The 27,076-nt window shown below is 36.4% G+C and overlaps 1 protein-coding gene across 2 annotated transcripts in view; it reads left to right on the top strand.

The window, feature by feature from the left end:
- The first annotated feature begins 21,684 nt into the window (after positions 1–21,684).
- LOC145695180 (V-type proton ATPase catalytic subunit A) overlaps positions 21,685–27,076 on the top strand; it is a 57,555-nt gene continuing 52,163 nt past the window's right edge. The window contains exon 1 of one of the 2 annotated variants that reach the window (XM_081772145.1): positions 21,685–21,844. The gene's annotated coding sequence lies outside the window, so the exon portion shown is untranslated. The other variant, XM_081772146.1, reaches the window with a different exon arrangement.

The following is a 27,076-nucleotide window of genomic DNA, read 5'->3' on the forward strand; positions in this document are numbered from 1 at the left end:
CATATCCTCATTATTTGTAAATAAAGTAACAGCAAACTCTACTTTGAAGAGCTCAGACAACGTCTATGTAGAGCATAAATCCTAAACAGCACAAGAATTTAAGTTAATATCAAAGTCATATAAACTTTCATCGAGAATCAAACTCATGACCTTCGGAGACTAAATATAGACCGTGCATGGCTATAACGTAATAAAGAGAATACATGAGGCTAGACACCTTCCCAAATTATATCTTTAGCAATTTTAGGTGATCAAATACTAACATTAGTTCTGGGGACCATGACTTTGGTTCTGCCAAATTAACCACAAAAAGTTGGTACCAATCACGTTCGTCCATGTACCCTTGCTCTATAAAAACCTATACGCATCCATATACTGTAATAAAGAACCAATCAAGCTTAGAAATATTACACAATATTGAGAACCTTTTAATCATGAACCTAAACAACATATAACAAGTAGTGTCGGAATCGTTTTTCATCAGCTAAGCCCTTACTAATTAAACTAAACACAAACGCTGAACGTTTAAATCGTTCAATCCAATAACAATGTTTTGTAAGAGTTATTACAATGAACTAATCAGATTTAAGCAAAGAGTAAATGTAACGTCATTATTATTTATCCACGAACGGAAACGAAAAGTAGTAACTAGGTTCGAAGTCAGCTCATCACTTCCCTCTTTTACCTTCTCTAGAAGTGAATATATTCTTTCAAAGTAAACCATTACATATATATGTTCTTGTTTTGTCATAAGAAATAACTCCTCAATGTTATCTCGTCACATAAGTAGATTAATCGTTATTACAATGAACCAATCAGATTTAAGCGAAAAAGTAAATGTGACGTCACAGACGAAAACGATTGGTACTAACTAGGTCCAAAATAACCTCATCTCATCCCTTTTTCTCTTTCTCAAAGAATGAATATATTTTTTCAAAGTAAACCATTACACACTATTTGACAATTAAACACCGTATTTGTTCGAACAAACAATGCCAACGATACTGTGACAACGAATACGTAAGCATAGGTAACACGATATAGCTGACGTTTCCTTTTTCAACATATGATTATAAGTCAATACACGAAGAAACTTTTTAAATCTTTCCAACAGTTTTATTTAACCCACAAACGAATACGATATAAATTAATGAGGTCCGGGATCGCCCCTCCCCCTCTTTTATGCGTCACAATAAATGTATGCTTTCCTGGACACACTTTTTGACAATTGAATATCGTGGTTCGAGTCCCATAAGTTTCGTGAATGAAAGCTACACCTTAATCAAAATCAAGTATTCCTACCAAAGTTTTCGATTTAAGTTGATTTTGAGTTTAACGTCCCGTTCAGCAGCGAGGATAAAACCTACTAATTAACGTGAAATCCAAACCGCATGAGCTCCTTCCAGGAATCGAACCCTGGTCTCCCACGTTAAAGGCGCATACGCTAACCGGTTAGCCACGAAGGAAATCCAAAGTTTTCGAGTTTCATATTAATACTAATACTAATTTATACTATTACTGGGGTCTACTAATTCATAATGTAATAGGTCATCAAGAAAGAGATCAAACCTTGTTTTGGTAATTTTATACCCATAAAAGGGAACGAAACTAACCATCATAAGCTCCAAGCTAAAAATCACAGTTCAGTGACGTCAAACGAACATATTAGCTCGAACCAACTACCTCTAATTCATTCATACCAGTAGAGGTGCGGTGGCTCAGTGGTAGAGCGTTCACCTTTTCTGTATGTGGTCCCTGGTTCAAACACCGCGAAAAATAGTTTTGTGGTGGGCAACATTATGCTCGGGATACTCCAATTTTCTCCCACCAATTTATTCATTTCTCATCGTAACCACCTAAACGGCATAAGCGTGGGACGTAAAACTAAAGATTTCATTTGCACCAGTGTTAGTCCATCTCATCAAAGGGATAACAACCAAAAATCAAGTATTCCTCCCAAAGTTTTCGAGTTAAGTTGATTTTGAGTTTAACGTCCCGTTCAGCAGCAAAAATAGAACCTACTAATTAACGTGAAATCCGAACCGCATGAGCTCCTTCCGGGAATCGAACCCTGGTCTCCCACGTTAAAGACGCATACGCTAACCGGTTAGTCACGAAGGAACTCCAAAGTTTTCGAGTTTCATATTAATACTAATACTAATTTATACTATTACTGGGGTCTACTAATTCATAATGTAATAGATCGTCAAGAAAGAGATCAAACCTTGTTTTGGTAATTTTATACCCATAAAAGGGAACGAAACAAGCCATCATAATCTCAAAGCTAAAAATCACAGTTCAGTGACGTCAAACGAACATATTAGCTCGAACCAACTACCTCTAATTAATTCATACCAGTAGAGGTGCGGTGACTCAGTGGTAGACTGTTCACCTCTGCTGTATGGGGTCCCTGGTTCGATGTGGATTTCTCATCGTCACCGTCTCCTTTAGCCTAGCTGGCATAATCGTGGGACATAAAACTAAAGATTTCATTTGCACCAGTGTTAGTCCATGGATCAAATCTCCAAATTTTATGCCATAAAAGGGAACGAAAAATAAAAAGCATTCGTAAACCTGTATTATTTCATAACGCAATGAATCATCAAGATCATATTTTTAGTAATTTAAAGAATCATCATGACCTCTGATCCAATACTCCCAATTCAATGACGTCATAGCATGGCCAAGGTACCTCTGACTCATTCGTACCATTGTGCATGGCCCCTGAATAAGCATAAGCAAAATTTCAATAGGTGACGTAATCCCGGGCCAAAGCATCCCTAATTCATTCACTATGGTGCATGGGGACCCAAATTGGATTATTAAGAGTTCGGCAGAGTGCCGCGATTACTGCTATTAACGACCTCGAAATTCGATAGTAGCGGAACTCTTGGTCATTTTCGTCCCATCTTGGAAGTCCATTTTGACCCACTTCCCATGACGCACAAAACGGAAGTAGACGCACAAAACGCACAAAACGATGTGAAGGAAACGACCTCGAAATTCATTGGTGGCGGAAGAGCAATAATTTGTTCCGCCATATTTGTAGGCCCATTTTGACCCACTTCCGGTGATGCACAAAATGTGGGAATAGGCGCACAAAGCGACACAAAACACGCACAAAAGATGTAAAACAAAGTACCTCGAAATTCGTTGGTGGTGGAACAAGTTAATGACGCCGTGAGCACCAATATAAGTATATACTGTAGTTCTTACCAGGGGGCGCGGTGGGTCAGTGGTAGAGCGTTCACCTCCGGTGCTTGAGGTCCCTGATTCGATCCCACCTCGCGCAGTTTGGACTTTGTGGTGGACAAACACCGTGCTCCTGAATTTTCTCGGGGTTCTCCCGTTTCCTCCCACTTTCTTCATTTCATTCATTTCCCATCATCACCGTCTCCTTTAGCCTAACCGGCATAATCGTGGGACGTAAAACTAAAGATTTCATAACATTTTTTGTAGTTCTTACCATCAAGGCTGAGAACTGCACGGTTCAATTTTTTAGCCCAACTAGAAGCCCAACCGGAATAGTGATGTAAAGCAGCCCGGCTCTGTTCAACTGAGTGTACAGCTTGAGCTGGCTTGGTTGGGATTACCCATCGACTGGGCTCAATTCAGCCAATGGCTTGAACCGGCTCGGTAAAGAAGAGTTATCGACTAAGCTCGATTGGAGCCAATGGCTCGAACCAGCTCCGTTGAAACGAGTCCATAGGATGGGTTCGAGTCAGCTTAACTGAGCCAATGGCTCGAACCTGCTCGGTTGGGGTAAGCAATCAGCTCGGTTCGGTTCGGCTCGTGTGAGCCATCGGCTCGAGCTGGCTCGGTTGGATGAGCTGTTGGCTCGGCTCACTTCTCGGTTCGGCTCGATAAGTGAATGAGCTGTGAGCGAGCCGCTTGAGTCGTTGACAATCCTAAACTCGGGTCGAGCAGTTTTAAATATGTTTGGCTGGAATCCCATAACTTCTAACAATTTTTGGCTCAAGCCCGAATACTTGCTCCTCCTGAACTCAAACCAAGAACCCGTGACCGATGTCCTTGCCTCCTGAAGATTTCTTGACTACCGAGATCGACAGTCAACTAATTTTTAGTGTTCCGATACAAACCTCCTATATTCCATGTTTATACAGGTACACGGTGTTATAATAATAATTAGTTATAGTAGTAGTAGTAGTATCATTGATAATTATATTGTCTATGTAGGATACTTGAAGATAGTAGTACTTGGAACTACACAAAGGATTTAGCTTGAATTGGCTCGACTCGACTAGAAACTCGATCCGAATTCGAGTCGAGTTGGGGGAAATTTTTCGAGCCGAGATATCGAGTCGAACTCAAATATGTCTGCTTCGAGTCGAGTCGAGTTTTAAAGAAAACTCGCTCGAACTCGCTCGTGCTCATTCCTATTGTATGCATGACGGGCATATAAAGTTCTTTCGAGGGGGATAGAACCATAAACATAATATATTTAAAAAATACTTAGTTTCACGGCTTTCTTCCCAGGGGGGAAAGGGATGGTAGGTATCCAGCATTTCTTATAAGTACCTTATTTGAAATATGTAAAACAGTAACAAGTGGACATTACAATATACACACATCTTCTTATCTTCACTTTTAATTGCTGATTTCAATTGCAATTAACAATTACAAGTTTCAATTGTCAATTGCAATTAACAATTGAATGTTTCAATTGCATCCTTTGCAATTGACAATTAACAATTAAAAGTTTCAATTGCCTGGTGACCAATTAAAAATTAACAATTGACGAAAATTTAATTGCAAATTTTATGATTGAATTCAATTGCAATTGAAATTAATTGTCAATTACAAATTGAAATCAATTGCAATTGAAATCAATTGCAATTGATTTTCAGAGCACTTACTTTCAATTGATTGATCAATGCAATTGATTTCAATTGATTTTGCTAAACACTGCTTCATACAAGCTATGCCAAGGTGTAAAGTTTTGAAGAAAATTTAGAACTCATGTTGGGAAGAGGGACGAAATAAAATTTTCATATTATAATGAAAAAGATATTGTTGATACAAAATTAATTATTACCTGAAGTTCCCAGTTGCATCTCAACCACATTACTGATGTTAGTATCATCAGAAAAATTTTCTGATCAACACTTTTAGTAGCATAGACCGCATATATGTCCTAAATGTGTTGCCAACCTCTAAAATCAAATTATCTGTTTTTATACTATTTTATTAAAATTTTACTAATTTTATCCTATTTTATGGTACAATTTATGGTGATTTTATACAATTTATGGTGATTTTATGATAATTTTATACTGCTTTTGGTGATTTTTATCATATTTTTGCCATTTTTATAGTGATTTTCAGTGTTGCCATCCAATAAAAATTATTGTAAAATAATTTTGGTAATATACTTTGATATCTAAGTTGGTAACCCTTGATGGAAACACACAAATGGTTGAGAATACAAAGTTAACTTCCTAAGCCTCTAAAAACTTGTTCCTTCCCTTTTTCGTCCTTCCCTCAAGCGGTGAAGAGCAGGTGAATGAACTTGAAGAAACTACCTGGAAAGGGTGGGAGGAAGGAGACACAGGTGCATGAAAGAATGCTAGGAATTCCTTTGTTCAAGGAATAGAGGTAGGACGTACACATCATAGTGGTTTTTCCAGTTTCACGAGGGGTGGGGTGAGACAAGGTTACTGTTTACAATAGGTCTTTGTTTACAGGAATGTCGTTTATCCTTGAGTGCACGTGTACACGTGTACGAACAATGGATGCCGCAGATGTGTGAATATGTAATAAATTAGGGGCAATGACATGGCGGCTTCCTTTATCCTTTGTGACAGGAATCTGGTTGGAGTGCGTACGTGACTGAGTGCATGTACACAGGATAAACTTGTTTAGGGAGCGCAGCTGTATGTTAATTTTTATGCAGGACAGGAATGTCGTTGGAATGACTACGTGACTCGATGCACGTACACAAGGGTTGAATATTTTGATAGATGAAATTTTTGATAATAGGTGGAAAGGTAAAATTTTTAAATCATTGTAGGTTGTGTGGGATTGCCTCTTAACTGATAGTTGAAAGAACAAAGTGTCTTTGTTGTGTTGTAGTATTGGTTATTGATATTTTTATTGTTAGGTAGATAAAATATTTATATTATGTCTAGAGAACATATTGATTGAATAGAGGATGAAAATCGAATCAATTATGTTAATCTGTATTAATTTATGTTTAAATTTGCATGAATTATAAGCTTTTTGGTTCTTAGGAGATAGGAGAATATAGCCTGGTAAGAGGTAGTTCTTTCTGTTCTAACTTGTTTGAGCTTTGAGGCAGGAGGTGGAGCTTGTTAACTTGTATAGAAAGACTCCAGCAAATGAAAAACCAGACTTGGAGAATAGATTTACAACTTTTTATTCCAACCCAAAACTTGTAGGAACCAATAATAAAAGGAAAGAGGAGGGACTAGGCAAGAACGAAGAACGAATGATAATTTGATTTCCATTGCTTGAAGGAGGTCTTTTACGGCTTAAAGATCCCTTTTTAATTGGCCTGTCCCCTGTCAACCAGGTTGTTTTATGATCCTGCTACCTGAGGTTAAGGAAGATCGACCATTCTTTCCCTGAGTTAATTTTTATTGCAGGGTGCAATAAACCTGTTACCTGCCTTTAGGTTTATGAGGGGTACAACAAAGTGTTTACCTGAGCAGAGTCTTCTTTCCTTCTTTCCAGCCAAACAAGATTTCTTTAAAATATTTTTGCATAAATTAAATTAATGAATTTATTAATCATGAATATTAATTAGCTGGTAACGAAAGAGTTAGAAAGAATTATTTTTTTTGTATTTAGCGTTTATTTAGCGGTATATTATGATATGTAGCGTATAGATTAGTATATATTGTACATACATACCCAGATATTGTGGGAAGAAACGGACACAACTCTAAGAAAAGTATCTTATGCATTTTGTAACATACCTTGTTTGTTACAGACAAGTTATTAGGCTCAATGTGAATATTAGATTATAATACTCATATTATTATCGTAATTTTATAATAGGGCAATTTAAAGTATTCTTAGGTCTATTATTCTTTCGCAAACATTGCGATGAAATGCAGATTTTGTTGTGTTTGGATGGTGGTTCTCTTAGTAAACTGCTCTTGAGTTTGTTTTGTCAATGTTCTTCTTCTTCTTCTTTTGAGTTGTCCATAGTGGGAGAATAGACAGGCATAGGAGCGTTACGGAATGAGGCCAGTCTTTAATGTTGATTTATAGTGCGAAATCAAGGTGTAGTATTCTTTCTTTTCTATATATTTTGTTCATTAATGTCTATTTTACGCGAATTATCTTTAGTTCATTTAATAAAGCTGTGATAAAAATTTCACAAAAATTTCCAACAGAGGGAATGAGAGAGAAGTGAAGCGGTGAAACGACTGTCTTTATATATACTGTGCACTTTTCCCCAAGCTGGACAAGATTGACGTCGTGTGTTTCTACCTTTGTTAGAAGAAATTTTATTTTGTGATGGAATGAGAGTGAGTTTGTCGTTTTATTTTATATAATAAGACGCTCCAAGGATTAAAGTTATAGAGAGAACGTTATCCTCCCTAAGTTCTGGATGGAAGGGAGATAATTCTAACATATGGAAAGTGGAAGTTGATCACGCACGTGGTGATTATTGTGTAAGCTGAACAATGCTGCAGAATTAATTATTTCTTCTTCTTGTAGCAGCACTTCAGGTAACGTGACTAACTTTAAGTCTATCTACAATGACTGTTCTGCATGGGAGCATTGAAGTAAAGTGAACTTAATCTTGCTTTATTGGAAATCTTGGATGGTAAAATTAGAACTACTAAAGGTCAACGGATATATATTTAGTTCAGTTAAATTACTCTGGAACAAGATTATACTAAACGAAACTATTCTTTCTTCGTGTTAGCTACAGTGGGTTATCATAGTTAAAATAAAATCTGCAGTTGTTTATTAGAGTTAAGATAACGAAAGCACTGGTGTTCTTAAGAAGTACAACTTAATATTTCTCAATACTAAAATGTATAGCTTATGGGGCGTTTACACTTAGTCGATTTGCGTTCGATTCAGTTGAATTGACGTCACTTTCAACTTAATCGACCGTGTAAACGGGACTTCAACTTAATCGCTTGTTGATCGAAGGCAACTAATCGACTGGCAACTGAATTAAAAGACGTTCTATTTTCTGTGGTTGAAATAATTGAACGCATCCATCAATCTGATTCGGCCTAGTTGCTTCGATTTAGTGGCAAATGCAGCGAGTCGATTTAGTCGTGCGACTAAATCGACTAAGTGTAAACGCCCCATTACGAGTATACCTTATACACGACACGATGTCCGAGTAAAGAGTTCCTATGGGAGAAACCACCTCCCAAAGGGGCCTAGCCTGTGCGCGGCCCCGGATAGTCTTAGCCAGTCCTCTCACCACATAGTACACCCATTGTGTTACTCTCTCTCTCTCTCTCTCTGTCTCTACGGTGAAGTTCATCAAGTGTTGGGTTAATTGTATTATAAGTTCACGTGAATATTTTCTATTAGAGCTCCAGTTTGAGTAAATTTGAGTATAATAACATATATATTGATGGTATTTATCAGTGCTTCTTGCTATATGTGTTAAAAGTCCAAACGATTTCATTGGTAAGGTTGCCATTTTACAAAGATTGTTTGAATAGCATCTATATTTCTCCATAAGTTTTCACCTTCGGGTTATCATATGTTACAGTAATGAGTTGAACGTTGTTCCTCTGCTTAGATTGCTGGTGTTTCTAGCTACGTGCTGTTGAATTGCTGTCTGTTCACTAACTGTCTGCAGAGGAACTCTTTACTCGGACATCGTGTCGTGTATAAGGTATACTCGTAAGCTATACATTTTAGTATTGAGAAATATTAAGTTGTACTTCTTAAGAACACCAGTGCTTTCGTTATCTCAACTCTAATAAACAACTGCAGATTTTATTTTAACTATGATAACCCACTGTAGCTAACACGAAGAAAGAATAGTTTCGTTTAGTATAATCTTGTTCCAAAGTAATTTAACTGAACTAAATATATATCCGTTGACCTTTAGTAGTTCTAATTTTACCATCCAAGATTTCCAATAAAGCAAGATTAAGTTCACTTTACTTCAATGCTCTCATGCAGAACAGTCATTGTAGATAGACTTAAAGTTAGTCACGTTACCTGAAGTGCTGCTACAAGAAGAAGAAATAATTAATTCTGCGGCATTGTTCAGCTTACACAATAATCACCACGTGCGTGATCAACTTCCACTTTCCATATGTTAGAATTATCTCCCTTCCATCCAGAACTTAGGGAGGATAACGTTCTCTCTATAACTTTAATCCTTGGAGCGTCCTATTATATAAAATAAAACGACAAACTCACTCTCATTCCATCACAAAATAAAATTTCTTCTAACAAAGGAAGAAACACACGACGTCAATCTTGTCCAGCTTGGGGAAAAGTGCACAGTGTATATATATAGAGACAGTCGTTTCACCGCTTCACTTTTCTCTCATTTCCTCTGTTGGAAATTTTTGTGAAATTTTTATCACAGCTTTATTAAATGAACTAAAGATAATTCGCATAAAATAGACATTAATGAACAAAATATATAGAAAAGAAAGAATACTACACCTTGATTTCGCACTATAAATCAACATTAAAGACTGGCCTCATTCCGTAACGCTCTTATGCCTGTCTATTCTCCTACTATGGACGACTCAAAAGAAGAAGAAGTAGAAGAACATTGACAAAACAAACTGAAGAGGAGTTTACTAAGAGAACCACCGTCCAAACACAACAAAATCTGCATTTCAACGCAATGTTTGCGAAAGAATAATAAACCTAAGAATACTTTAAATTGCCCTATTATAAAATTACGATAATAATATGAGTATTATAATCTAATATTCACATTGAGCCTAATAACTTGTTTGTAGCAAACAAGGTATGTTACAGTTCTCACCGAGCCTTGAGAAAAGAAAAAAAATTTTCTTTTGAATTTATGACTCGACACTTCAAGAAATGAAGACTGAACAAACAATATAAATATAATAATAAACAATACTTATTTAAACTATATCTTGATTAGGATAGTTGGATAATAATTCCCTCCGCTTATCCGGAGAACAATCAAATATCTTTAAGTTTTGAAAATTTTGAGTACCTACTGACTCACCAGACAAGTTATGCAGAACTGCACAATTCTTTAAGAGCTTATGAACGAAAAAGGGTCCAATAAAACAATTAAGATACTTAGAAGTTTCTTTCTTAACAGCTGAAGAAAGATAGTGTGTTTTAACCATCACTAAATCTCCTTCTTTTAATTTTACCTATCTTCCAGTCCTCTTCATTTTCTGACATTCTTTCTTAGGGTTACATATAGAAGTTACTATATGCTTCCGGGCTTCTGATTCTTCTTGTAGTTCAGGAGGCCACGGGAATGATCGCTTAAATGCTTTTGTAGCAGAGTACGAGAGGAATAACTCCGCAGGAGTTTTCCCAGTACTACTGCAAATGGAATGATTCAGAAGATCTTGAGCCACTTTGATGACCCTACTCCAATTGGTTTGTTGAGTATTACACTCCAACCGATGAATTCGATCAATTTCCTTATGGGACCTTTCAGTTACTCCATTCGCATTTGGCGAATAACTAGACGTTTGAAGATGCTTTATATTATGTTGATGACAAAAAGAATTCCAAAGTCGTGAGGTAAATTGTGAACCTTTGTCCGATATGATTACCCGAGGGTATGGGAAAGAATAGAAGTATTTTTGTTTGAGGACAGAAATAATTTCTTTAACATGTGCTGTGCGCAGGGGTAAATAGACAACAAATCTAGAATAAATGTCAATGATCGACAAAAGATAGTCGACAAAATACAAGGTAGTTTTCCTACCAAATCTATTCCTAACTTATCATGAGGAGCTTGTGCTTCTATTTGACATGCTTCCTTAGCAATGATCCGATTAGCGAACTTAGTCTCAGCACAGCGAGTGCAATCTTTCACATATTTTTTATAGAATTTCGCTAGTTACGCCAATAGAAAAGTTTGCGACATACTGACAAATATTTGTACACTCCAAAATGGCCTCGCAGATGGACTTTTTCAACAATGTTGTCAACCAGACATTGTGGCACAATAAGAACCCATTGATTTGTACGAACATTCTTACGATATAAAAGACCTGTATGTTCTATGAAGTCAGAGACTTCAGATGGATTAGCGAGAAATTCCCAAACTTTTTGACAAAATGGATCTTCGGATTGACCCTGTATTAATTCCTCACGATTAAGGAAGGTAAAATCAAGATTAGACAACAAATTAACTGAGAGATGGGTGCTATCTCCAGGAAGTTCCGGAGGATATCTGCTAAGTATATCAGCAATAAAATTGTCTTCTGATGACACATGTTGAAATTGGAGATCGTATCTTTGAAGTTTTAGAAGAATACGAGTAGTCCTAGGATCTAAACTTTTCATGGTAAACTCATGCGTAGCTGCTGCGTTATCGCAGTGTACAACCGTCGGACGACCTAGAAATGATCGCAAAGAAAGGGAATAGCTTATACTTTTAGTTGGAAAATGGACAAGGACAGCTCATGTGGCTTTACCCTTGTACTAGCATAAGCAATAATGACTGGGGACGATTCACCTTCAAGATATTGCGCAAGAAATCCTCCTAAATTTTCTCCACTGGCATCTGAGAAAATATGGAATGGAAGTGAAAAGTCAGGCTGGCTTAGAGCCGGTGGTTGGCTCACCAGTTCTCGTAGTTTGTAAAATAACTCTAATAAATCAGGAGTGAACACAAACTTCCTATCCTTTTTTAACAAATCGTATAGAGGAGATGTTAAAGCAGAGAAATTAGCTATAAATTTTCTTCTCCAATTTACTAAACCCAAAAATGCTCTTAATTGCCGTTTGGTTTTCTGAATCGGGAAACAACGAATGGGCTCGTTATGTCGAGGATCAACCTTGATATTAATTCCACTGATAATGTGTCCTAGGAAATGTATTTCGGGTTGGATAAACTGGCACTTTCGAAAATTCAATGAGAAATTGGCACGAGCAAAAATTTCAAAGGCCTTTTCTAAATGTTCGAAGTGGTCTTCCAGGGAAAAACTAGAAATTAAAATGTCGTCTAGGTAGACAGTGGCAAAAGATTTAGTAGTCTGATCAAAGAAAGAGTACATGATATTCTGAAAAATTGAAGGAGCACTTTTGATACCCATCGGTAATACACACATCACATACTGATGACCTGCATATACAAAACTAGTACATGGATATGATGTGGGATCTAACCCAATTCCATAGTATCCAGAAGAACAGTCGAAAGAGCTAAAATATTTCGCCTTGGTTACGCGGTTCAAAATTTCGCCTATAGGTTCCACCTGAATCTTCGGCGCCAAAACTTTCTGATTTAGAGCTCGGATGTCTAAAGCTGGACGTACTCCTCCTGACGCTTTGCGTACGCAGTGTATCGGATTACGATACGGAGAAGGTTGTTCCCTAGCTAACCCAAGTTTGATCCAAGTTTGGAGTTCTTTCTCAAAAGCAGGTTGAAGTGCTTGGGGAACAGGATAGTACGGTCCTACTATCGGTTTCTCATCTATTAATTGAATTTTATAGAGTGGTGCATGCACCCGTCTAGGATACTCCGAAAATAAATATCCGTACTTCAAAAGAATACTGGCTAAACGCTGTTTCGAATTTTCATCTAAGTCGATTCTCGACTTAACGTAATCCTGAATCTCAATCTCCGAAACATTAGGTTCTGGATCCTCTGATGAATAATGTTCAACAGGATTCATCGGAAATTTCGTAGGCTGCTTCATTGACTGTTGAGGTTCCTCAATAGTTGAAGTCACTAAAGAAGTGTTCTTATTCTTCTGTTCAATAGCTCTAACTGGCCATGTGGGTGAAGAGACTTCCACACGATTCGAAGAAATTCCAACAAATAAGACTTCAGGCCTTATGGTCTGTAAGGAAATCTGAGACCCAGACGAAGTTTGGAGTCTAACTTCATTTTTACCTCGATCAATAATACCATTAAATTTATCCAGGAAAGGACATCCTAAGATGATATCAGTTCGTAAGTATTTCATCACAAATATAGAAGTTTCAAAAGATGACCTTGGAAATTTAAATTGAAAGTTTGTAATCCCTGTACTTGGAATTTTTCTTTTCCTGCAAAGGCTCCTAAAGTGAGTCTAGTATACGGATGTAGCTTGGCTGCTGGGAAAGTTAATTTTAAACGTTTCCCAATAGGGGACGAAGTGATTACAGGGACTTTTAGAACATCTTGTTCTTCATTTTGGTTTGACTTAACCAAGGGACTTTCAAAAGATTTTCCAATTTTCCCATTTCCATTTGAGGGTTGGCAACCCTGACAAATCCATTGGTACGAATCCCGACTTACTAATTCAAACATGCTATCGGATTCTTTTATCCCGACACAACGGAAGTGATACCATCGGGTACACTTTTCGCACATTACTGAATCTTCCCGTTCAGCAGTTTCTGATATTACAGACTTATTACCTTGATTACAGCACGCGTATTCTCTATCAGAATCGGAGCTAGCAACACTGCCCCCAACTGAAATACGCTCAGACGTTGACATATTATTAATTACACAATAACACTATCACAAAATATATATCACACTATATATAGAAATATATCAATACAATACTTCCCTTGGGAGAAACCAACACCAGTAACCCTACCAGTGCACGTCACCGAACAGTCCGCCTCACTCTCATTTTCTTTCTCTCCTCTCTCTGTTTTTTCTCCTTCCATCCACATCCCTACCGTCAGAAAGATCCTTGGCTTGTTCGCCAAAAATTGTAACTACTGCTACAATCTAAAGCCTAGTTCAAGGGAAGTTCTGATTCTTTCCAATACGTAACGACCTCCTCCCTTGAACTCGCCTTCTTGATCCCTGATTCGAAGTCCTAGCAACCTCGAAAGGAACTGAGAAGGGACTCAACGCGCAACGGAAAAATAAAACGGAACGGAAAAAAGTTGAAGAGCCAGGAACTTACCTCCGGCGGTGCAGATTAGAAGAGAGAGTAATAGCTTCACTCAATTTCTTTAATAAAGCTCAGCTTAAACATGTATATATATATATTAATATTTTACCTTGGTTATATTAAGTGCTTCGAAGAAAAAAATCATTTCCAGATATGATTTATTACAATACTTCAACTTTGACGGTTGTGGTAGTTAACCACACTATTACAGTTAGTATAAGGTGCCTGTATATTCATTATACTCTCATAACATAGTGAAAGAAAAAAAACTTCAAGGAAGTACATTTAGAATTCTGTCTGTCAATCTCATAGTCAATTTGTTTACTATAGCAATCCTTATCCGATTTTATTGTTCACTTTTTTTTCTAGCAGAACTGTCCATAAACCAATAGTCGACACAAATTGTACCATAAATGTTAGCAACCATTACCTGACACATCGCCACACCAGAGAAACAATCATATTACAGTCACAGAAAGCCAAATGAAGTTTAAGGAATTCATATCACTCATAATAGGCACGGCATAATAACAGAACAGAGTGATTCTCGCCTGAGCGAGCGTCAGCTGTAAGAAGTGTTACGGCTTCCGGTTCAGTTCAGGTGCCGAAATACAATCAATAAAGGAACGGAGGTAATATTTACAGACATCCCCGTTCGGCAGCTCCAAACATGGGCGCACTTTACTACCAATTATAATGTCATAAGAATTATACGAAGTCAAATATAGTACACCTGACGTCTTATTTACCACTTCAGCATAATCGAACTCTTGTTCACACATTTCGCATCCTTCAATGTGCCGTAGCAACTTAAATAATAATAATATGTACAGCCGAACATCCATTGGGCCGACACAGCAACATGTGACTTATACGTTTAATAATAATAGTAGTAATGTTCCCTTCCCGGCGAACAAGTTAGGCGGACAATAATAATAGACAATAACGAGACAATCTGGATTAGGTAGACAATGGACAAGATAATATATATATATATATATATATATATATATATATCACACTTCGTAGAGGACAGTTGGATGAGACTTTGTGTATATATTAACTAGACAAACATCGGACAAATGGATGGGATATACGTATATTCTTATAGACAGACAATTAGTGAACAGACAGCAATTCAACAGCACTTAGCTAGAAACACCAGCAATCTAAGCAGAGGAACAACGTTCAACTCATTACTGTAACATATGATAACCCGAAGGTGGACAAACTTATGGAGAAATATAGATGCTATTCAAACAATCTGTAAAATGGCAACCTTATCAATGAAATCGTTTGGACTTTTAACACATATAGCAAGAAGCACTGATAAATACCATCAATATATATGTTATTATACTCAAATTTACTCAAACTGGAGCTCTAATAGAAAATATTCACGTGAACTTATAATACAATTAACCCAACACTTGATGAACTTCACCGTAGAGACAGAGAGAGAGAGAGAGAGTAACACAATGGGTGTACTACGTGGTGAGAGGACTGGCTAAGACTATCCGGGGCCGCGCACAGGCTAGGCCCCTTTGGGAGGTGGTTTCTCCCATAGGAACTCTTTACTCGGACATCGTGTCGTGTATAAGGTATACTCGTAAGCTATACATTTTAGTATTGAGAAATATTAAGTTGTACTTCTTAAGAACACCAGTGCTTTCGTTATCTTAACTCTAATAAACAACTGCAGATTTTATTTTAACTATGATAACCCACTGTAGCTAACACGAAGAAAGAATAGTTTCGTTTAGTATAATCTTGTTCCAGAGTAATTTAACTGAACTAAATATATATCCGTTGACCTTTAGTAGTTCTAATTTTACCATCCAAGATTTCCAATAAAGCAAGATTAAGTTCACTTTACTTCAATGCTCCCATGCAGAACAGTCATTGTAGATAGACTTAAAGTTAGTCACGTTACCTGAAGTGCTGCTACAAGAAGAAGAAATAATTAATTCTGCGGCATTGTTCAGCTTACACAATAATCACCACGTGCGTGATCAACTTCCACTTTCCATATGTTAGAATTATCTCCCTTCCATCCAGAACTTAGGGAGGATAACTTTAATCCTTGGAGCGTCTTATTATATAAAATAAAACGACAAACTCACTCTCATTCCATCACAAAATAAAATTTCTTCTAACAAAGGAAGAAATACACGACGTCAATCTTGTCCAGCTTGGGAAAAAGTGCACAGTATATATAAAGACAGTCGTTTCACCGCTTCACTTCTCTCTCATTCCCTCTGTTGGAAATTTTTGTGGAATTTTTATCACAGCTTTATTAAATGAACTAAAGATAATTCGCGTAAAATAGACGTTAATGAACAAAATATATAGAAAAGAAAAAGTACTACACCTTGATTTCGCACTATAAATCAACATTAAAGACTGGCCTCATTCCGTAACGCTCTTATGCCTGTCTATTCTCCTACTATGGACAACTCAAAAGAAGAAGAAGAAGAACATTGACAAAACAAACTCAAGAGCAGTTTACTAAGAGAACCACCGTCCAAACACAACAAAATCTGCATTTCAACGCAATGTTTGCGAAAGAATAATAAACCTAAGAATACTTTAAATTGCCCTATTATAAAATTACGATAATAATATGAGTATTATAATCTAATATTCCCATTGAGCCTAATAACTTGTCTGTAACAAACAAGGTATGTTACAAAATGCATAAGATACTTTTCTTAGAGTTGTGTCCGTTTCTTCCCACAATATCTGGGTATGTATGTACAATATATACTAATCTATACGCTACATATCATAATATACCGCTAAATAAACGCTAAATACAAAAAAATCATTCTTTCTAACCCTTTCATTACCAGCTAATTAATATTCATGATTAATAAATTCATTAATTTAATTTATGCAAAAATATTTTAAAGGAATCTTGTTTGGCTGGAAAGAAGGAAAGAAGACTCTGCTCAGGTAAACACTTTGTTGTACCCCTCATAAACCTAAAGGCAGGTAACAGGTTTATTGCACCCTGCAATAAAAATTAACTCAGGGAAAGAATGGTCGATCTTCCTTAACCTCAGGTAGCAGGATCATAAAACAACCTGGTTGACAGGGGACAGGCCAATTAAAAAGGGATCTTTAAGCCGTAAAAGACCTCCTTCAAGCAATGGAAATCAAATTATCATTCGTTCTTCGTTCTTGCCTAGTCCCTCCTCTTTCCTTTTATTATTGGTTCCTACAAGTTTTGGGTTGGAATAAAAAGTTGTAAATCTATTCTCCAAGTCTGGTTTTTCATTTGCTGGAGTCTTTCTATACAAGTTAACAAGCTCCACCTCCTGCCTCAAAGCTCAAACAAGTTAGAACAGAAAGAACTACCTCTTACCAGGCTATATTTTCCTATCTCCTAAGAACCAAAAACAGCTTATAATTCATGCAAATTTAAACATAAATTAATACAGATTAACATAATTGATTCGATTTTCATCCTCTATTCAATCAATATGTTCTCTAGACATAATATAAATATTTTATCTACTTAACAATAAAAATATCAATAACCAATACTACAACACAACAAAGACACTTTGTTCTTTCAACTATCAGTTAAGAGGCAATCCCACACAACCTACAATGATTTAAATATTTTACCTTTCCACCTATTATCAAAAATTTCATCTATCAAAATATTCAACCCTTGTGTACGTGCATCGACCACGTAGTCATTCCAACGACATTCCTGTCCTGCATAAAATTAACATACAGCTACGCTCCCTAAACAAGTTTATCCTGTGTACATGCACTCAGTCACGTACGCACTCCAACCAGATTCCTGTCACAAAGGATAAAGGAAGCCGCCATGTCATTGCCCCTAATTTATTACATATTCACACATCTGCGGCATCCATTGTTCGTACACGTGTACACGTGCACTCAAGGATAAACGACATTCCTGTAAACAAAGACCTATTGTAAACAGTAACCTTGTCTCACCCCACCCCTCGTGAAACTGGAAAAACCACTATGATGTGTACGTCCTACCTCTATTCCTTGAACAAAGGAATTCCTAGCATTCTTTCATGCACCTGTGTCTCCTTCCTCCCACCCTTTCCAGGTAGTTTCTTCAAGTTTATTCACCTGCTCTTCACCGCTTGAGGGAAGGACAAAAAAGGGAAGGAACAAGTTTTTAGAGGCTTAGGAAGTTAACTTTGTATTCTCAACCATTTGTGTGTTTCCATCAAGGGTTACCAACTTAGATATCAAAGTATATTACCAAAATTATTTTACAATAATTTTTATTGGATGGCAACACTGAAAATCACTATAAAAATGGCAAAAATATGATAAAAATCACCAAAAGCTGTATAAAATTATCATAAAATCACCATAAATTGTATAAAATCACCATAAATTGTACCATAAAATAGGATAAAATTAGTAAAATTTTAATAAAATAGTATAAAAACAGACAATTTAATTTTAGGGGTTGGCAACACATTTAGGACATATGTGCGGTCTATGCTACTACTTTTACCATTTGTTTGGGTTTCCAGTTTTTTCACATCATTGCATTTTTCATAATAGGTCTTCATTCTTTAAACTAAACCAACAGTTCTTTCTCTTACACGTTTTGCAACGAGCTTATATGGTCGTTTTCTTATCTAATGGAGTTTGTTACTTTAATAAATTTGCTGCAAAAATGTCGTTTCTTTCTTCCCGCAAAACTCATGTTAAGCGATTCCAAGTTTAACTGAGACTGAGAACCAACAAGTACTGTATCAACGAATGTCTGAATTATTTTAATTTCAGAACATCAATTTAGCAAATAATCTTTTGTTTGTTTTCTGAATATAACACAAAAATTTGTTTCCATCATTTTATTTATTTGTTAATATCAGTTCTACAAGTAGTCCAACCTCTGACTACAACACTTTCTCGCAAGTTTAGTGAGAAGTATTTAAACAATACAATATAGGGGGGGGGAGAAACAAAATTATTTATAGATCACCACGTTGGCCTGTTGTAGCCACGAGAAATCAAAACATTCACATGAGTAGAAAATAGTCTTCTGAATGGGGAGCACTTTTGACAATTTTCTTTCTCTGGCAGATTTTTTAGGAAAATAATATAAAATAAAATGAAAATAACATATGTTTAAAACAAGTCTTAAAAATACACGTGTTTAAAACAAAATGTTTAAAACGTATACAAAATCTGTTTTAAATAAAATCAATTGTTTAAAACAAGTTTTAATCATTTCTTTTAAACAAAACAACCCTGCTTCATAGTATTTATAAGTAAAAGTATTACGTAATCCTTGTATGTTATTTATGTAGCACGCAGGACCGCAACTATGGAGGAGCAAGCGAGGCACGTGCCCCGGGCGGGTGGTTAGTGGGGTGCCTAAAAGGAAGGTTATCGCTGACCACTAGTTCACCTAATAATTAAATATGAAATACACGTTGATTACGTATGAATAACCGTAATTATTTTGCAAACTTCTGACATCATTTTACTGTATTATCCCTTCAGGAAAGTTTTAGTGGAGTGAATTCCCTTGTTCCCCAAGGATTTCGCTCCCTGCTTTTCACCATAAATTCACTATTTGAATTCTATAATAAATAATGAATTTAATGTAGAATGAAATCTCATACATTAAAATATGTATTATAGTGCATTTTTCTCTTCTCTAACCACAGGCATTATTCATTGTGGTAGAAATCATTCTACAGACATTCTCTCAGGCCTTCTCTCTCTTCTCTGTCAGAGTCCTGTTCCGCACCCTACCCAATAAGCTCAAGTGTTTTACCAAACGTCCTTAAAATATGAAGTAGACGAGCTAAGGAGGTATTTATGTGCAATATTTTTTCGTTGGGAACATCACTGACCTTTACAGGGGTGTTTACTAAAGAGTGGGACGATAAGATTTTTTTGTTTGATTTAGTTTAATGTCCCATGATCATTCCGCGTAAGCTAAATGAGACGTGGACCTACTAATTATAGTGGAATCCGAACACTTTGGTCGTTTAATGCTCTCCCACTGGAAATCGAACCCGGGACCGCAAACGCCAAAGGCTCGCCTTCTATCCACTAGACTAGCGGTAAGAGTAAGATTGTTTGTTAGTGGTGATTCAAAGGAAGTGGTATGTTATAAAAATGTAAAAGTATGTCAGAAAGTGCAGAAATATTCCCAGTGAATATTAAATATATATGCACAATAGAACTTTCATATTTTTCATTCACAATTCAATTGAGGATCTTTCCCAGAATATCGTCATGAGTTCAGATTGATTGATTGATTGGGAGTTTTAATAGGGACGTCAGCATCAAGGCCATTTGGCCCCGTCCCAGTAAAAAGTGTCGAGATAGTCGAGCTGACAAATAAAAGTCAAGTATTTAAAATGCAACATGAAAAAATAAAAAGCCAAAACAAAGCAGGTCAGATGTATTCTTTTTAATGAAGAATGTGTGGAAAACACTTTAAAAATCGAGTCTTTTTTATTGTGCAATTATCCTCAGTTGCATTGCACATGCTATTTTCACATTTACCTATTTGTTGAATGTGTTTATTAATTTTCGAAGAAATAAAGCAAGATACATAATTTTCGCTGACTTCTCATGAATATGAAAATAAGGCTGCTGTAATAGTTTTCCAGAGGGTTGGTAAAAGTGAGACTAAGGTTTTCGAAACACTTGGCAATTTTTTATCGACTTGGCAATTATTTTATCCAGGGGTAAAAGTGGATTTGAAAAGATAGGGGGACGGTAGGTAGCGGCATGACGTCAGGCCGTTTTCCCTGCCTATCTTTGCCCATTGTAATTTTTTAGGAACTGGGGGACGCCGTAGATATTTTTTCGAGGTGGTGGACGGCGTTCACCCGCGTTCGCCCTCACTTTTACCCCTGACTTTATCAAGACTTGGCAAATTCAAGTTTCATCCCCCCTTCCAATGTTGTAATGCTCGCTACGCTGCTGAATCCACACAGAAACTAGAATACTCCTTAATAAAAGCAGTGGCGGATCAAGGGGGCGATCGCCCCCCAGAAGAGGAAAGTTTCTTTTATTTAATATGTAAATTAAACCCATCGCGAGTTTGGAGCTCTTAAAAGTAACTCTAAGTAGCAGTACTACAACCCGCCGCCCTCCCAGAAGTCCATCCTGGATCCGTCCCTGAATAAAATTGACCTCTGGTGACGGTCTTGATATCATGTTTCATTTCTCTTCTCACTTATTTCCACGCTATAAGCTTCTGCACTACCAAAATTATGCTACAAAATGGCTATACTGTTCCAATTTGTTGAAAGTATTTGAATTGAAAGTACTTCTAGGAATATACGGACATATTCCATAACAGTATGCGTCATCGCGAGGCAAAATTTGCGATATAGTTTGTGATGATCGTTATAATGAAAGTTAATTAACGAATTTTAACGAATTTTTGCATTTTTTTACGCTGAGGTGTTGTATGTAGAATCTTATGAAGACTAATATGGAATAACCTCTTTATCTATTATACGTATTGTACTTTATATACCAAATCTACTCTCAGTTGGCAAAACTGAATTCGATCTAATCCTTACATGATTCCCCGTAAATATTAATTTTTAGTTAGACTGATTTGGTACTAAATTTTTGGTGCTAGAAAAATATTCTGAACATAAAAAGTAATTTTTAATTGATACAGAAATAAAATATACATCCAGAATTTTAATTAGAGTACTTTTGTGAATCATATATAAAGGCGCATTACATCACAGGACTTGTCTTGTGATCTGTGGGCGAGACGTGTAGTGTTGTTGCTGGTGGTATGTGTGCTGTTTGTAATGAGTTTTAACGTAATATTTGGATTATTTAGAAGTGTATCGTGTCTAATACAAGTGTTAACGTTGTATTTAATTAATATATAGTCAAATAGTGGTTTTTATACATAACCCTATTGAAACAATTTTTTCAATGTGTTTATGGTGCTTTGGTACTCTACTTTCTATTATTATTGTCGAAAAGCACTCAATGTGATTCCCATGTAAATCATGTTATTGGGAATTTGGTTACCTTGGAATCAATCCAGTTTCGTATCTTATATAAATCTGAGGAAGCAATAGTGGCGTGAAATTTTTAAAAAAATCGCTTATAAATTAGGACGTAAAAAAAAAAAAAAAGCTGTGTATTACAGTACCTTACATTACGAGAGGAAAAGTACGCAAGTTTTCAAGTATAGAGTGCATTACATTCAATTAGTATTTTTTCCCCCGTCAGATTTACATTATTAGCTTTAGTGTAGGAAATATGCGTTTTCCGTGTGGTTTGTAAAATGTATTGTGAGGGCTTTGCAGTCTGCACACTCAGGATTTAGTAAATGTATCCACCGGTACTCTTTATTTGTTATTCAGGATTTACTGTAGATAAAGGTTTAGTTGCTTCTAAATATATGCTAATCAAATAAGAAAGACTCGTTACAAGAACAGTTCAGTTGATACAGATCTTGTGGGCGGGTCTAGACCTTGTGACCTAACTCTTACACGCAGTTTTTTGAAGGATTTTCAAGTTGAACATAATAAAATTTATGTTTTTCGGAAACGGGATATAATCTGCGGTTGTGACCCAGGATGCTTTAACTAATTGCATGCAATTTCTCACCTGTTGGTACTTTTGCATGGTTGTTATATTATGTAATGTATACCTCCGTGCAGATTGACTTGAGGAGGGCATAACCATTATGGATGTAAATAAAGCGGGTTATAGTTAAGGAGCCGTACTTCCCATTTAGGGAAGGACGAGAAACGCCATACTTTCAGGAATTATTCATTGACTATCTAGGATGTTAAAAAGTAGGTAATAGACTGAGTTCTTGCCCTTGTACTTAGGGTGTTTAGGTAGTGCAACAGTAAGATGTATCCTCGTGCACGGGAGATGAGAAGTAGCTGTTCTTAACTATTACCCAGCATGAATTGCGTCTAAGAATCAGTGCAGCGGCGCAGCAGATAGGCCTGCTCGTGGGTGCATCCATATATAGCAAGGGCGTGGTGACGGTGGGTATGCGCTTAAAAGAGGATGTTGTCGAGGATTGTTGTTGAATTTAAACGGGCCACGGTGAAGAAATAGAGTACGATGTAATATTCGAAAGCATTTCACTGTTCTGTTTCTCGTGTAAATTTTCAGTTTGTGAGGATTTCTGGCTGGCAAGCTTCTAGAACATGGGTCCCACTTCCTATTTAGCTGTAATAAAGTGGGAAAACATGCTCTGCGAGGCTCTAACCCGCCTTCACTCGCTCACGCTCGCTCTGCAATACTATGTAAATTAGATATTAAACTTTGGTACAGAAAGGAACCAACATAGCTACTGACCATTATGGGAGCCTCAGTTCTAGAACCTTCACCTTTTGACACATATCTGTGTCTCACTTCAGACGCTACTGCTTGGGTGGAAGCACGAGAAGTGCTTATTTCCCATCGTTCTTGTGTTTCTAGGCACAGAATTTTGCTCAACACTTCCGATTGTCATTACTACAACACCACAACCGAATGACATGTTTGAGTTTGAATTAGTATGTGAAAATAAGCAGTTCTATTCTGTACCTCTAGATGCTTAACGAAACAGTGGTTTTATACGTGAGTGAATTTCAGAGGAGAGGTAGTCTGTCCGTTTGAATGTCTCATATTACTATCTGATGTGAACCAGAGAATTGACGCCGACGGTTTATACTAAAGAACTGTGGAAATAGGTTTGAGAGAGAGAAAGAAAGAGTTTCTGTCCGCGCGAATGACAATAAATTAAAATACAAGAAAGTTGATGGCGATACTTTATACTAGGGACTTAGAAAATGTACATCTTGTGGCGACATTAGTTATTGAGGAAGGCTAACAAAGCTAAAATAAATACTTCGATTTGTGTACTGTGTGATGTGTGGTTCACTCACGGAATTTATTTGCTTACTCCCTAATGAACACTCAGATGGCAGCATTGTATCTGCAAAGTTTGGCAACGGTGTAACAGATCTTAGTATTCCGACATATCTAATGCATGTAAAATCTTTCCAGCCTTAGAACAAAGTAGGCGTAAACAAAGCGAAATGAATTACTCCGCGGCTCACACGTGCTTCGGCAGCGAGAGACATGAATAGCAAGATCGTCTGCTTACTTACTGTCGTCGCATAATTTCCAGACTATAAGGCTAGTTTGTTGGTGAATGATTAACGGACTGACACTGACTACTGCTTTGTTGTAGATATAGATTTTCTTAAATCCATATATAAACGAGATTGTCTCTATTCCTGTTGTCCTCTTTTGTGTTTTATAACACGAGACGAAAATGGATTATTGTCACACATCGTCGCCATGAAACTCTGCATTCTACAATAATTTTAAATGAGTGGGGAAGGCGCGTGAACGCGTACGCATGCGCAGTAAATACTATATGCCCAGATACGGGTTAGGTTGAAGTGAAGCTACATCTGTTGTTAAATATTATATGTATTGCGCTTATTATCACAAAATGTAGGATAAATTCAGATATTTTTATTTGAAATTATTTTAGTAGGGATTATATTGCGGTAGGATACTAGTGCACCGAGACCAACAACCAAACTGGTAGTCAGGTGGGTTTGTTTACATCTACTTTTTCCTAAGGCTGGAAAGAGAATAGTAGAAGGTATGCAGGTTTCATTTGAGTTTATTATTGAATATATTAATTTCACCAGTATAAATTCACTTACGAAGTGGTAAGTATCTCGAAGGGTAATGAGGAAATTGAGATAGTTCTACCAAAAGCATAACTTTGAGAAAATGCTTGAGAGCCTGCAGCGGCCCAATAAGTACCTAAGTAGCATATTGGTTTGAGTCGGATTTGTAATTAACAAATCTTTGTTACAGTTCAGGCCGTACTATTTTAGTTTTATTCCTACAATACAACTAGTTATTACTAATTAGTTGTTAACTTGTTTGTACACTTGTTCCTAATGCGATAAATATCAAATGGGCTTAATAGGCTCCATTTGACATTATTATTTTCGGCAATTCAAGATCGTATTGCGAAAAGTACAGTTCTGTACAAAAATATTAGGTGACAATGTTGAGTTCAAAGTTGTTGCATATCAATATACTAAAACATAAAGAAATAGAAGTAGCTTAAGTTGTTTTTTTTAGTGAACAGCCTAGGACTTGGTCTAAATTTGTTTCATAAGCCTGTTTTGTAACCTGAGACTATCTAATGTAGCCTATAGGCCTGGCCTATTATAGTCAACTCACAAGAATGTTAGAATAACATGAGTAGGTATTTCCATTTTCTTTGACTTACTTTCTTGTAACCCAGCCGAATATTAGTTTATCTTTATGTAATAAATACAAAATTACGAGGGTTTCCTTATCTCACAATTGGACTCCTTCATACCTCAATATCACCTACAGAAAGCGGAGGACATGTCTCATAATTACCTATCCGGCGTCTCATAATTACCCTTTTGGAGGGAAATTGAGACAACATAAATTTGATATTTACTCATCAACTTATGACAGGAAATTTCTCGGCTCCAAATTTATTTATTTTTTTTTTTAAGTCCTCCACTCCAAATTGATATTCTATTGGCACCATAATTGTTGCCTAGGTTGACTGCTTTCAAAACTAATGTAAGCTAATATAATTGTTATATGAATAAGAGGTGAACATAAACGCGAGAAGAAACTGTTTTTGATATAAACGTAACTCTGCACCAGGGTTGGCTGGTTTAAACCAAAAAACAAAAAATGTTCGTAAAAGTGTAAGTGTTTGTAAAATCTTGATGAACACACATTTGCGGGTTTTCACATTTCACTCCCGTATATTATTCGTATTATATTCAGACCTAAAATTCCCCATTCATTACTCAAAAAGATTATACTACAAGAGCAACTTTTTTATAAGTTAATAAATGTTTATTTTGTGATTTTTTTTTTTTTTTTTGTAGTTATTATTGTTTTGTAATTGCAATCGAAGAAAAATTCTAAATATTGTTTCGTTTCAATGTTTACTATTGATAAAATACAACGAAAATGCCGTACTTTTGTGTGTGTGTGTGGGGGGGGGGGTCATGCAGACCCCACGAGAGGCATTTAGTGAAATGAGAAGTATCTTTGGTATCTATTTATGTATAAATGAGTCTGAGCCAAAGTGGACTCAAATAATTCGTATCTTTATTTACTTTTCTTATTGATATGCAAATTAAGTCGGTGTATTTCTTTAATTTGGACCAATAAAAGTCGTTGTTAACTAACGTGAACTAAATTAGTTCTTCTGTACTCCGTAGTACTTTGAAATTGTTCATATGTAATTCTTTGTAATGGTTTCACTTGTGCAACTCTTTATCTTTTTGTCCTTCTGAAATGACTCTTGACAGTTATATTAAGAAGCATGTAAAGATCAGTACAACGTATTCCTTCGTATCAGGATTCCTTCGTGAGTGAATCGGCAGACGTATCGCATTTGTGGCCAATTAGTCCTGGTTCCGAGTTCAAATGGAGCACAATTTCTCACGGATGTAACTCGAGAAGCGGTTTTTATTCCGCTTTAAGCTTATGTGACCCCTTCCAGCATAACCCGGTTGTTGCATAATAACATCAAGGCGAAACAAACTTATTTCTGTACTCTAGGATAAGATAGTTTTGCACAGGTAGAACGAAATTCGTCACCCTGGGTGTAATTAGCTTTTGCACGCGTAGGACATCCCTCTTTTGCAAATGCCAGAGATGAAATATAGCAAGAACTAACGAAAGCTTAAAAGGAAAAGTAAGCAATACGAAGTTTAATGTCTAGATTATGAAAGCAACTTTGTTCAACCGTTGCCACTAATGAACACCGGGAATCAGGCGCACAATTTTTAAAATACCTCAATAGACCAGTTAGTGTAGGTATTATATCAAAGTATGTTCAGGGATTATTTTTATTAGTGCAGTACATTTCGTAGTAAATACAAACATGCAATGAACAGCACTATTACATTAACAATATTATAACAAACAATAGCAAGCAGACATTTACTTACATATCTTACACTATCTTAATATTA

The sequence above is a fragment of the Thermobia domestica genome, chromosome 9 (assembly GCF_964235325.1).
Source record: "Thermobia domestica chromosome 9, izTheDome1.hap1.1, whole genome shotgun sequence".
NCBI classification, from domain to species: domain Eukaryota; kingdom Metazoa; phylum Arthropoda; class Insecta; order Zygentoma; family Lepismatidae; genus Thermobia; species Thermobia domestica.